The sequence below is a fragment of the Schistocerca serialis genome, chromosome 1 (genome assembly GCF_023864345.2).
Source record: "Schistocerca serialis cubense isolate TAMUIC-IGC-003099 chromosome 1, iqSchSeri2.2, whole genome shotgun sequence".
NCBI classification, from domain to species: domain Eukaryota; kingdom Metazoa; phylum Arthropoda; class Insecta; order Orthoptera; family Acrididae; genus Schistocerca; species Schistocerca serialis.
The window spans coordinates 330,746,186-330,758,627 of NC_064638.1; the positions used below are offsets into that span (position 1 = coordinate 330,746,186).

The window sequence follows — 12,442 nt, forward strand, 5'->3', positions numbered from 1 at the left end:
TCTTCGACATTTTAAATGCCGACCAACGGCAGACAACCTCAGGGTCTTTCGAGTAGCAAGGGCCAAACCTCGATGTGTCATTAGGGAGAGTAAGAAAAGGTCATGGCAGGCACTCCTGGACTCCATCAACCATTCCACTTCTTCTACAAAAGTATGAGAAGGCATCAAGAGGATTTCTGGTAAACACACCCATTTATCAATAGCAGCAGTACTGAAACGGGTGTCGCCAAACAACACCCGGAGACACCGCTCAGGTGCTGGCTGAGCACTTTGCTAAAACTACTGCGAGTGCCCCCAGGATCTGGCATTTCGTCGCAACAGTGTGACTATAGAGGGGAAAATTGGACTTCAGATCCACGAATTCTGAGATGTACAACTACTCTTTTCCCTCATGGGATCTGAGTTGGCTCTGTCTGAGACTCGTGATACTGAACCTGGTCACTACCAAATCCAGTACTGCACCAATATTTGTCAATAGCGTCAAAGGAAGCCCTCCTCGAATGCTTTAATTTCATGTGGCAGAAGGGTAACTTCCCTAACTTATAGAGAGAGGCAGTTTTGAGGAGAGCCTCAAACCAGGAAAGGACTGAGCATGTCTGAGTAGTTATCAGAGTATTGCACAAATGAGCTGTGTACGAAAGACCTTGGAGCCAATGGTTAACCTTTGTCTGGTCTGGTTGTTAGAGACCAGGTAACACCTTAGCTGCTCTTAGTGGGGATTCTGGAGATTTGGGTCCACTGTCGACAACCTGACTCTGCTAGTGGCAGCTATTCAGCAGGCTTTCCTATTTAAACACCATTGAATTTGCATATTTCAATATGGGTTAGGCATATGATACTGCTTGGAGGCACTATTCTCTCACAACTTAGGCATATGATACTGTTTGTATTATTTGTGGACGATTTTGCTGTTTTCTGTTCCTCCTCCAGTACTGCAACAGCGAGCCGTCAGTTGCAGCTTACATTGCCCAGGTTAGAGGAGTGGGCTATAAAACGGGTTTTCAGTTTTCTGCAGAATAAACGTCTGTGTATGTGTGTGTGTGTGTGTGTGTGTGTGTGTGTGTGTGTGTGTGTGTGTGTGTGTGTATGTGTGTGTGTGTGTGTTCATTTTAATCATTCTCGTGATCTTTTTAACGTGGAGGACTTGCATATGAGGGGCACCATCCTACATTTTAGAGACTCCGTGAGGTTCCTGGGCCTCATTTTTTTACTCAGAATTGTTGTCGTTGCCACATCTGAGAGACCTGAAAGCCAGAACTGTCAAGGCACTGAACATCATAAAGTGCTGTAGCCACAGGTATTGGGAAGCGGACAGGACATGTCTGCTCTTGTTTTATAGGGCTTTCCTGCATTCACAGCTAGACTGTGGGTGCACAGCATATGGATCAGCAAGGCGTTCTTATTTGAAGATCATTGATGCTGCCCACCATGAGGGGCTTGGCAAGCCACAGGTGCATGTAGGATGAGTCCCATATCCAGTCTCTGTGCTGAGGCAGGGGAACCGCCACTCACCACTCAGTGGCCGCTCCTCATGGTGCAACAGGCATGTGAGTTGCTAGCAGTTCCGACTTAACCCACATACCATACTGTTGCTCATCTGCCTCTGGAATGTCTATTCTCCAACCATCCTTGAGCCACCATGCCATTTGGGATCTGTGTGCAGCCTGTGGTAGAGTCACTCGGTGTGGAACAAGTACAATCTGAAATCCAGGGTTTTAATTGTGTGCCGTCCTGGTTATTGCAGAGGCCCAGTGTCATTTTAGATTAAGTGCAGTACAAGAGAGAGTGCACTCCTGCTTTTGTCTTTAACTTGCTGTTTTCTGTCATTTTACGTGAGCACCACGACTATGTAGCTGTCTTTATGGATGGGTCTAAGCGGGGGGCTCCTCTGGTAGCTCTGTTGTTTTCCACGATCATGTCCTCAACATGCGAATGCCTACAGAATTTAAGGTCCTCGATGCTGAATTGTATGTGATGTTGCAGGCACTGGAGCAGATGCGACATTCTTCCAGTGCTAAATATCTTGTCTGTTCTGACTCCCTTAGTCTCCTCCGTTCTCTCCAACTTTTATATCCAGCAGATAAAATAACCCAGAATATCCAAGATGTGCTCCTCCAACTACAACAACTGGGAAAGGAGATGTCTTTCTGCTGGGTACCAGGGCACATGAGTATTGCTGGGAACAAAAGGGCAGATCTAGCAGCCAAGGAGGTGTGTTGTGATCCTCAGGTATTTCATTGTGCCATCCCCCTGCATGCTATTACCTTGCTGTTGAGGTACAAAGTAATGCGTCGATGGGAAGATGAGTGGCTGGAAGTGACTTATTACAAGCTCCGTATCGTATAAACCACAACTCAGCTGCATAGTACTTCCTTCCAGCTATGGCAATGGGACGAGGTCCTCCTTACTCGTTTTCGCATAGACCACAGCCCCATGACGCGTGGATTCTTATTCCAGTGAGATGACCTTCCCATGTGTGGTGCCTGTGGAGTGCAGATCATGGTGCACCACATTTTATTGGATTGTGTTTTATTTTCTTACCAGCAGGCCGTGGTGCATTTGCCGATGGATCTGCAATCCATTTTGGGTAACATTCAAACAAATATGGTTCAAGTTTTAAAATTCTGTGAATTGTCCTACATTTTAACAAGATTTTAGGGAGATATTTTTAATTTGTTAACAGGGTGACTGTCTCGCCCAAGTATTTTGTAAGTGGTCAGCCAGTCACATTTCCCTGTGCCTTTCTTTTAGCTCTTCTGTATTTTCTTTTCTCGGGGTTTTAATTTCATGTATAGCTACTTTGCCTCTTTCTAATTTGTTTTAGTGCATGTGAGATAGAGTGACTGTGTGGTCGCTTCAAATGTATGAATGTGCGAAAATTTTATACCTATCATTGTAGTTGTTTTGATGCGAATTCATAGAGTACACAGTTGCCATAAATATAGTTATTTCACACAAAAGACTAAATCAACAATTGACAAATTAAATGTTTGCAATGTCTATTAACTGGCAACCGCAGTAATGGTGTTTGTATAGTAGTTACAGTCGAACACTGTCCTGGAGGAAATACACTCTCCAGTGATGAGCATGTTGACCGATAGTATGACTGCAGGGGAACAATGGCTGCATGTTCAGAACAAAGCAAACTTTCCTAGCAATTGTGGGTTGACGTGAGTTTGCAGTCATGACAAAACAAAAGAGAAAATGAACACAGAGTATGAAACAAATTTCTGTATGTGTCAGTGGGCTGTTGTTAAACTTATTCCATGTGAGCTATGGCTTGCAGAAATGGAATCCTGAAAGCACTTCTGTACTGTATGGTGGCTCAGCTTACACTGATCTTGCTTTTTACTGACCTGGACCTGTGCACACCACAAACATTGCCAAAATTTTGCCTATCAGTAAATGTGTGCGCCGGCAGATACCTGATACAGCTAGCTTGTGCCGGCCATGATCCATTCTGGTCCCACATTTCTGCAGCGTAGCTGCCCCCGTTCTGTTGAAAAAGAACCTTCCTATTTTCCTTCCTGACTGTAGTCAGATGTATCTCAGTACCACATTATTGGCAGTATGTTAGGCTCTAATCTTTCTCCTTTTATTTATGTATATGATTCCTGTTTTTGCCTTGTAAATTGGGTTCTTTGCATTCATTTATTATTTGTTACTTGCATGTTTAGATTCTGTCAACATTATCATTGTATTTGCTATAATTGTCATTATGCATTTTCTCTGCATATTGCTGATTGGTTTGAATGTGTTCTCCTTTTCCTTCAGTCTTCCTACAATCTATCAGTCTTCAGTTTGGCTGTCTTTTCTCCTATTCTTTAGTTGATTGCTCCATTCAATTCAACCACATTTTACTCTCTTCTTTGATGTTATTAGTTTCAGTTTAAAAATAAATCTTTCTTGCTTTGTTTCCACTACTGTCACATTTCTAAAGAATTTGGACATTGCTTTATTCTTTCCTAATACTGAAAAGATCTTGATATTTTCCAGCTGTTTTCAACTCTTAACCTGTCTAGTTCTGTTTTATTTGAGAAATTTTGTTTCCCCCCTGCGGGTTCGGGGATTAGAATAGGCCCGCGGTATTCCTGCCTGTCGTAAGAGGCGACTAAAAGGAGTCTCAAATGTTTCGGCCTTATGTGATGGTCCCCTCTCGGGTTTGACCTCCATCTTTCTAAATTGTTCCGAAGAGCGAGCCAATTGGGGAAGGGCGCCTTACATGGTGCACTGTATCTGTCATGCATTGAGACCTTTAGCCGGCTTTCTCGTCGTTGCAATGGTGTCCAGCTCGTTTTCTATCTCTTGGGCGAGGATACGTCCATGGGTGCGATTTCCACGCTGCACTGTGCAGTGTTGCTTTTCGCTGCGACGACTCATACATTTTTGCACCTAAGATCCAGCACGGTAGCCAATCCGTTGTGGTGGGGCCGCCATGTACCCTGTTGGCTGTGGCCCCCTGACAACACAGGGATTGCTCTACTGATGCCTGCGCCGTTTACTCCCCATGTATGCCAAGGAGTAGATGCCCATCTTCCTGGGGCATCGGGACTCCCGGCTATGGCCATCCTGCCAGGCGGCCCTTGCTGTGGCTGGGTGGCGCCCATGGGGAGGGCCCTTGGTCGGAGTAGGTGGCATCAGGGTGGATGACACATAATGAAGCGTGGCACATCATCTCTTGCTGGTGGCCAGCAACCAGCAGTCTCTAAGCGTTCGAGGGCTCATTTTAAAGGTAACGTTTATGACCCCAAATCGTTCCCATCCCTGGCCACACCATGGGAGGAACGAAAGGCAATGAATGACAGCGACACGTATTCGCCCCAGTATCTCGTCTGTACCAGAGCTGATGGGGAATCCTTTGTCTCCATGAAGCCTCAGTTCTTTGTAGAGCATTTAGAGGACAAGTTTGGGGAGGTGGAGGGCTTGTCCAAAATGCGCTCTGGGTCAGTTTTGATAAAAACGGCATCCTCCGCCCAGTCACGCAGGTTACTTGCTTGTGACAAGTTGGGGGATGTTAACGTTACCATCACACCACATAAGAGTTTAAATATGGTCCAGGGTGTTATTTTCCACAGGGACCTACTTTTGCAGTCTGATGACGAGCTGCGCGCCAACTTAGAGCGTAGAGGTGTTCATTTTGTCCGGTGCGTTCATCGGGGTCCGAGGGACAATCAGGTTGCTACCAGTGCCTTCATCTTGGCCTTCGAGGGTGATACATTACCGGAGAAGGTCAAAGTGATGGTCTACCGTTGTGACGTCGAGCCCTATATCCCTCCCCCGATGCGGTGCTTTAAGTGCTGGAAGTTCGGCCGTAAGTCTTCCCGCTGCACTTCCAGCCTCACATGTCGAGATTGCGGACGCCCATCTCATCCCGATACTCCATGTGCTCCGCCTCCCATCTGTGTCAACTGTAGAGAGCCTCATTCACCTTGCTCACCAGACTGCAGGATCTTACAGAAAGAATGCAAAATCATGGAATATAAGACCCTGGACCGACTGACTTACACTGAGGCTAAGTGGAAATTTGAATGGCTACATCCCGTGCGCATGATGGCATCTTATGCCTCAACTGTCACTCCTGCTCCAGCTCCTTTAGATGCACCACAAACAGTCAGCTCTCAGAGTCAGAGGACCTCACCTGCCCCCTTGACGATGGGGGCCCCTTCTCTCGCTGTTGCTCCCACACCACCTACCTCGGGAGCAGCACCCACTAAACCACTGGAGACACCAGTCCCCACTTCTAAGCCGGAGAAGCGTAAGTCTTCTTCGGCTTCTCTCGCTCGGAAGGGATCCCTTGGGTCACTCACTTCCCAGGTTCCTACCAGCGGCACAGAGGCACCAACCAGTGGTTGAAAAAGCCACAGGTCGCTGGTCGTCGAGCTTCGCGGTCATCTTCGGTCCCGGAGACTGACTCCAATAAGCCCTCTCAACAACGACAACCAAAGGAACAGCGAGAGAAATCGACATTGAAGACCCGTAAGACCAAGGCACCTGCGGTGGCACCTACTCCACCGCTACCTACAAGCTCTGCGTCTGAGGATGCGGTGGAGATTCTTGCGTCCGCTGAGGACCTCGATCTCACCGGTCCCTCAGACGCAATGGATAGCACTTGCACGGGTGCTCCATCAGAGGCAGCAGGTGACCCAGAGGCGTAATCTGCCTTCCCAGTCCCGTCACGCCTTTCTCAGCCATGGACAATTCCATCCTCCAGCGGAACTGCAGCAGTTTCTTCCACCATCTAGCTGAGCTCCGACAAATTATCAGCCATCACCCTTTCTTCTGCATTGCTCTTAAGGAAACTTGGTTTCCAGCAATGCGAACCCCCGCCCTCCGTGGCTATCGGGGTTATTATAAGAACCGGGCAGCTTATGAAAGGGTGTCTGGTGGCATCTGCATATATGTCCTTAACTCTCTTCACAGCGAGTCTAACCCTCTACAAACAGCTTTACAGGCTGTCGCTGTTCGGGTGTGGACGCCACAGGCTATTACCGTCTGCAGTCTTTACCTTCCACCGGATGGTGATGTCGCGCAGCATGTCCTGGCTGCGCTGATAGCCCAATTGCCTCCACCTTTCTTCTTACTGGGCGACTTCAACGCCCGTAACCCTCTGTGGGGTGGGTCAGTGGTGACAGGTCGAGGCACCACCATTGAGCATTTATTGGCACAGCTCGATCTTTCGCTGTTAAATGATGGTTCCTTCACACACTTCAGTGTGGCGCATGGCACGTACTCCGCCATTGACCTTTCGATCTGCAGCCCTAGCCTCTTACCATCTGTCCAGTGGAGAGTGCATGACGACCTGTGTGGTGTTGACCACTCTCCGATCTTTCTGTCACTGCCACAGCGTCAGTCTTCTGGGCGCCCTTGCAGGTGGGCAATGAATAAGGCTGACTGGGACTTGTTTTCCTCCATTGCCGCTATTGAGCCTCCCTCTAATGATGGCATTGATGCGGTGGTTCACTCGGTCACCACGGGCATCGTTACTGCTGCTGAATCTTCCATTCCCAGTTCTTCTGGGTCCCCTCGGCGGCGGACTGTGCCTTGGTGGTCGCCTGAGATCGCTGAAGCGATTAAAGATTGCCGGCGGGCGCTCCAACGTCACACGCGACATCCCTGCATTTAACACCTCATTACCTTCAAATGTCTGCGTGCGCGGGCCCGTCGCCTTATCCGCCAAAGCAAGCAGGAGTGCTGGGAGCGGTATGTATCCACCATTGGCCTCCATGTCTCTCCATCGCAGGTCTGGGCCAAGATCCGACGCCTCTATGGCTATTGGACCCCTGTCAGCGTCCCTGTGCTCTCACTGAATGGAGCAGTTTGTACAGACTCTGACGAAATTGCCAACTGCTTGGCAGAGCATTTTGCTCTGAGTTCCGCTTCTTCCAATTACCCCCTGGCCTTCCGCTCCATTAAAGAGTGGATGGAACGTCGGAGCCTTTCTTTTCACACCCACCATTCTGAATCCTACAATGGTCCATTCAGTGAGTGGGAATTTCACAGTTCCCTTGCCGCTTGCCCTGATACCGCTCCTGGGCCAGATCGCATCCACTGTCAGATGCTGAAACACCTTTCAGTGGACTGCAAGCGATGCCTCCTCGACCTGTACAACCGTCTCTGGGTCGAGGGTGAGTTTCCGTCGCAATGGCGGGAAAGCATTGTCATCCCCGTTTTGAAACCGGGCAAGAGCCCTTTGGAGGTGGACAGCTACCGCCCCATTAGCCTCACCAACGTTCTTTGCAAGCTTCTCGAACGGATGGTGAGCCGGCGCATGCATTGGGTACTGGAGTCTCGGGGCCTTCTGGCTCCGTCTCAGGGTGGGTTCCATAAAGGCCGCTCCGCCACCGACAATCTGGTGAGTCTGGAGTCGGCCATCCGTACTGCCTTTGCCCGCTGTCAGCGCCTGGTCGCTGTCTTTTTCGACATGCGGAAGGCGTACGATATGACATGGCATCATCACATACTTTCTATGCTTCATGCATGGGGTCTTCGGGGCCCTCTTCCTATCTTTATCCAAAATTTTCTGTCATATCGTACCTTCCGCGTGCAAGTCGCGGCCTCCCATAGTTCCTCCCGAGTTCAGGAGAATGGGGTACCACAGGGATCTGTCCTCAGTGTCTGCCTGTTTTTAATCGCAATAAACGGGCTCGCTGCGGCGGTGGGAAATTCTGTCTCCGTTTCCCTGTATGCTGACGACTTCTGCCTTTACTACCGCTCTACTGGCATTGCAGCTTTTGAACGTCAGCTACAGGGCGATATACGCAAGGCGCAGTCTTGGGCTGTAGCACATGGTTTTCAGTTTTCAGCTGCCAAGACCTGCGTTATGCATTTCTGCCGGTGCCGAACAGTCCATTCTGAGCCGCGGCTTTATCTTGCCGACGAACTCCTTGCTGTGGTGGAGACCCACAGGTTTTTGGGTGTAGTTTTTGATGCCCGGCTGACTTGGCTGCCTCATATTCGGCAGCTTAAACAGGCATGTTGGCGGCATCTAAATGCTCTGAGATGCTTGAGCCACACCCACTTGGGCGCTGACTGATCTACCCTGTTACGGCTCTACCAGGCGTTAATCCAGTCTCGTCTGGATTATGGGAGCCTGGCTTATGGCTCAGCATCCCCATCTGCTTTGCGGGTGCTGGACCCAATCCTACACAGCGGAATACGCCTTGCCACTAGTGCTTTCCGGACCAGCCCAGTGGACAGCATACTTGCGGAGGCAGGTGTCCCTCCATTGCAGTTCAGGCACCAAAATTTACTGGCCGTTTATGCTGCCCATGTTTTTAGCTTGCCCGGGCATCCAAACTATCGTCTCCTGTTCCCGCGATCGGTCGTCCATCTGCCAGAATGTCGGCCCCGGTCAGCTTGTACGATCGCGGTCCGCATCAAAGAGCTTCTCTCTGGGCTTAGGGTTTTCACTGTTCCACCTCCTTTCCGGGCCACTTTGCATACACCTCCATGGTGTGTTCCTCGCCCTTGCCTTCGGCTCGACTTGGCACAGGGCCCGAAGGACTCAGTCCCTCCAGAGGCCTTCCGCCGCCACTTTTATTCCATCCTGGCCACGTATCAGGGCTCTGACGTTGTTTACACTGACGGTTCGATGGTTGCTGGTCGTGTCGGTTATGCGCTAACTCTAGGGGACCATTCCGAACAACGTTCCTTGCCGGCTGGCTGCAGCGTTCACACTGCTGAGCTGGTCACCATCTTTCGAGCCCTAGAGTATATCCGCTCCTGCTCAGGTGAGTCCTTCGTGATCTGTAGCGATTCCCTGAGCAGTTTACGAGCTCTCGACCAGTATTTCCCTCTTTCTTGTTTGGTGATGGCTATCCAGGAGTCCCTGCATACTCTTGCCCGTTGCGGCCGCTCTGTGGTCTTTGTGTGGACTCCTGATCATGTCGGTATCCCGGGCAATGAACATGTTGACCGACTGGCGAAAGAGGCCACTGGGCAACCATCTCTGGATGTTGGCCTCACAGAGACTGATTTGCGAGCGGTCCTCCGCCGAAAAGTTTTTGCACTTTGGGACGCTGAATGGCGCGATCGGATCACGCCCAATAAACTCCATGCCATTAAGGAGACGACAACTGTATGGCGGTCATCAATGCGAGCCAACCGCAGGGACTCAGTCGTCCTTTGTCGGCTCCGCATTGGCCACTCCCGGCTGACACACAGTTACTTACTGCGCCGGGAGGACCCTCCTCTGTGTCGCTGTGGGGCGGCTTTGACAGTGGCCCACAAATTGTTGGCCTGCCCCCTTTTAGCTGTGGTCAGGTGGACATTTGCGCTGCCTGATATGCTCCCTGCCCTTTTAACTGATGACCCTGCTATGGCTGGCTTAGTTTTACGTTTTATTCGGGCAGGGGTTTTTTTTTCATTTAATATGAGTGTTTATGTTTTATTTTATTGTTTTGTGTTGATTCTGGCCTTTGGCCTACGGTTTTAAAGTGAGTTTTTAATGTGTTCTCAGTGGTTGGCTTTTCCTTTTTTTATTCTATGGTCGGCCACCACTGCCACACTCCGTGTGATTTTAATTTGTTATGTCTGTTCTTTGTCTGATTTTTTCTTGTCCTGTGTTGTCTGTTGTCTCTGTTATCCGTTTTTTACTCTGTGTAGTAGTTTTTAAGTTTTGGAACAAGGGACCGATGACCGTTGCAGTCTGGTCCCTTTAATCCCACAAACCAACCAACCAAATTTTGTTTCTTATTCTGCTATATTGCTCACTTTGCTTATCATCTTCTTCTGTTTCTTGTGCCTTTACCCCGAATCAGTGCAATGTTGGTTATTAATGGATTTGGCAAGGTTAATTTAAGTGGTGGGTGGATGTCTTTCCTATCACTGCCACATAACCACATCTCTCCTCCACCCCTCCCACCCCCACCCTGCCCTACCCCTCTATGCTGTCTCACAGGAATAAAATATGTGTACCCCAACTGCCTGCATGTTAGTCTTATTCATGTGAAAGTGCACAAATTTCCCTAAAGATTTGTGAACCGTGTAACTACAGTGGGTCTTGAGTACCAGTGAATGAATGCCTTGCATATTTAGCTCTAATCTGTTTTCCTTGTTGAACTTAATGAACTTTCATTCCATACAGTTCTGTAACTTTGTGTTTCCCACCTGACAACTTCTAGAATCCTCCTGCTTTCTGTATCATGTCATTTGTATCTCAACAATGAAAACTTAAACATATTATCTTCTTAAATACAGGGTGATTCAAAAAGAATTCCACAACTTTAAAAATGTGTATTTAATGAAAGAAACATAATATAACCTTCTGTTATACATCATTACAAAGAGTATTTAAAAAATGTTTTTTTCACTCAAAAACAAGTTCAGAGATGTTCAATATGGCCCCCTCCAGACACACGAGCAATATCAACCCGATACTCCAACTCGTTCCACACTCTCTGTAGCACATCAGGCGTAACAGTTTGGATAGCTGCTGTTATTTCTCGTTTCAAATCATCAATGGTGGCTGGGAGAGGTGGCCGAAACACCATATCCTTAACATACCCCCATAAGAAAAAATCACAGGGGGTAAGATCAGGGCTTCTTGGAGGCCAGTGATGACGTGCTCTGTCACGGGCTGCCTGGTGGCCGATCCATCGCCTCGGGTAGTTGACGTTCAGGTAGTTACGGACAGATAAGTGCCAATGTGGTGGCGCTCCATCCTGCTGAAATATGAATTGTTGTGCTTCTTGTTCGAGCTGAGGGAACAGCCAATTCTCTAACATCTCCAGATACTGTAGTCCAGTTACAGTAGCACCTTCGAAGAAAAAGGGACCAAAAACTTTATTGGCTGAAATGGCGAACAAATGTACAACTAAATGAAACTTTATAGCTCCCTTAATTCGCCGACAGATAGTGCTTAGCTCTGCCTTTTGTCGTTGCAGAGTTTTAAATTCCTAAAGTTGTGGTATTCTTTTTGAATCACCCTGTATAATTAGTGCTATCATTGGCAGTTCAATGTTATAAATAAAACATTAGGGAGACCTCAGACATAATATATTTTTTATTGTTTATGGTCAAGATCATCATCTGCTTAAGTTACAACTCATATAATAATTAAAGGCTTTCTTTTCTATGTTAAAATGCACTTGTGTTATGGTGTAGTTCCCATTTTATTAGGCCATGGATGAATGAGCAGCATCACTTCTGTAAGGCTCCAACAGAAGTCCTTCCCTTTGGGGGGGGGGGGGGGGGGGGCAAATGTGAATGGGCAAATGTCTATAAGGTACATTACATATGTAGAATTGTGGACAGTTGGGAATGTGAGTCTCACGGGAAGCGTGCAAGGGATAAGTCTCTGCAGTTGCGCTATTCATCTGTGTCCTCGGTGGCTCAGATGGATAGAGCGTCTGCCTTGTAAGCAGGAGATCCCGGGTTCGAGTCCCGGTCAGGGCACACATTTTCAGCTGTCCACATCGAGGTATATCAACAACACCTGTCGGCAGCTGAGGGTTTCAGTTAGACATCATCTAGTAAGAAGATAGATATGCGCCAGTCCATTTTAACTTACATGGACCCAAAGTACACTATAAAATGAATACTATGTGAAATAAGAAGCTTGTTCATAACAGAGTAGCGTTGACATACATGTGAGACATGAATAAAAAGAGGTATAATAATTAATTTTCACCAAACCAAGATAAGAAAGGAGATTTTGTTAAAATCTTGCAATGCTGTACCGGATATTTGTCCAGCAGCATTCATGCACGTAAGGCATGGTAGTCCCCACATGAGTGTTACAAGTTTTCTTTCTTGGGGACTAAGTGCAAGGCAGATGATCATGAGTTGCTTGATGTTCAAACAGCACCCTTTCACGGCAAGGCCTTGAACTCAGCCTTTGCTATGGTGACTCACCATGGCAAGAGATGGGTGGTCCGGGTGTTGCAGTCTGTCAAATGTTTGACATCTCTCAGTGCACGAGGCAGGCAAGTGAGCTCCAAAA

At 48.1% G+C, this 12,442-nt stretch overlaps 1 protein-coding gene and 1 non-coding gene across 2 annotated transcripts in view; both read left to right on the plus strand.

The window, feature by feature from the left end:
• The window catches only part of LOC126469939 (negative elongation factor B), a 152,022-nt gene that overhangs the window by 96,607 nt on the left and 42,973 nt on the right, over positions 1 to 12,442 (plus strand). The gene's annotated exons all lie outside the window — the stretch shown is intronic.
• Positions 11,821 to 11,895, plus strand: Trnat-ugu (transfer RNA threonine (anticodon UGU)). Its single transcript has one exon. It is a non-coding gene; the product is annotated as a tRNA-Thr (tRNA).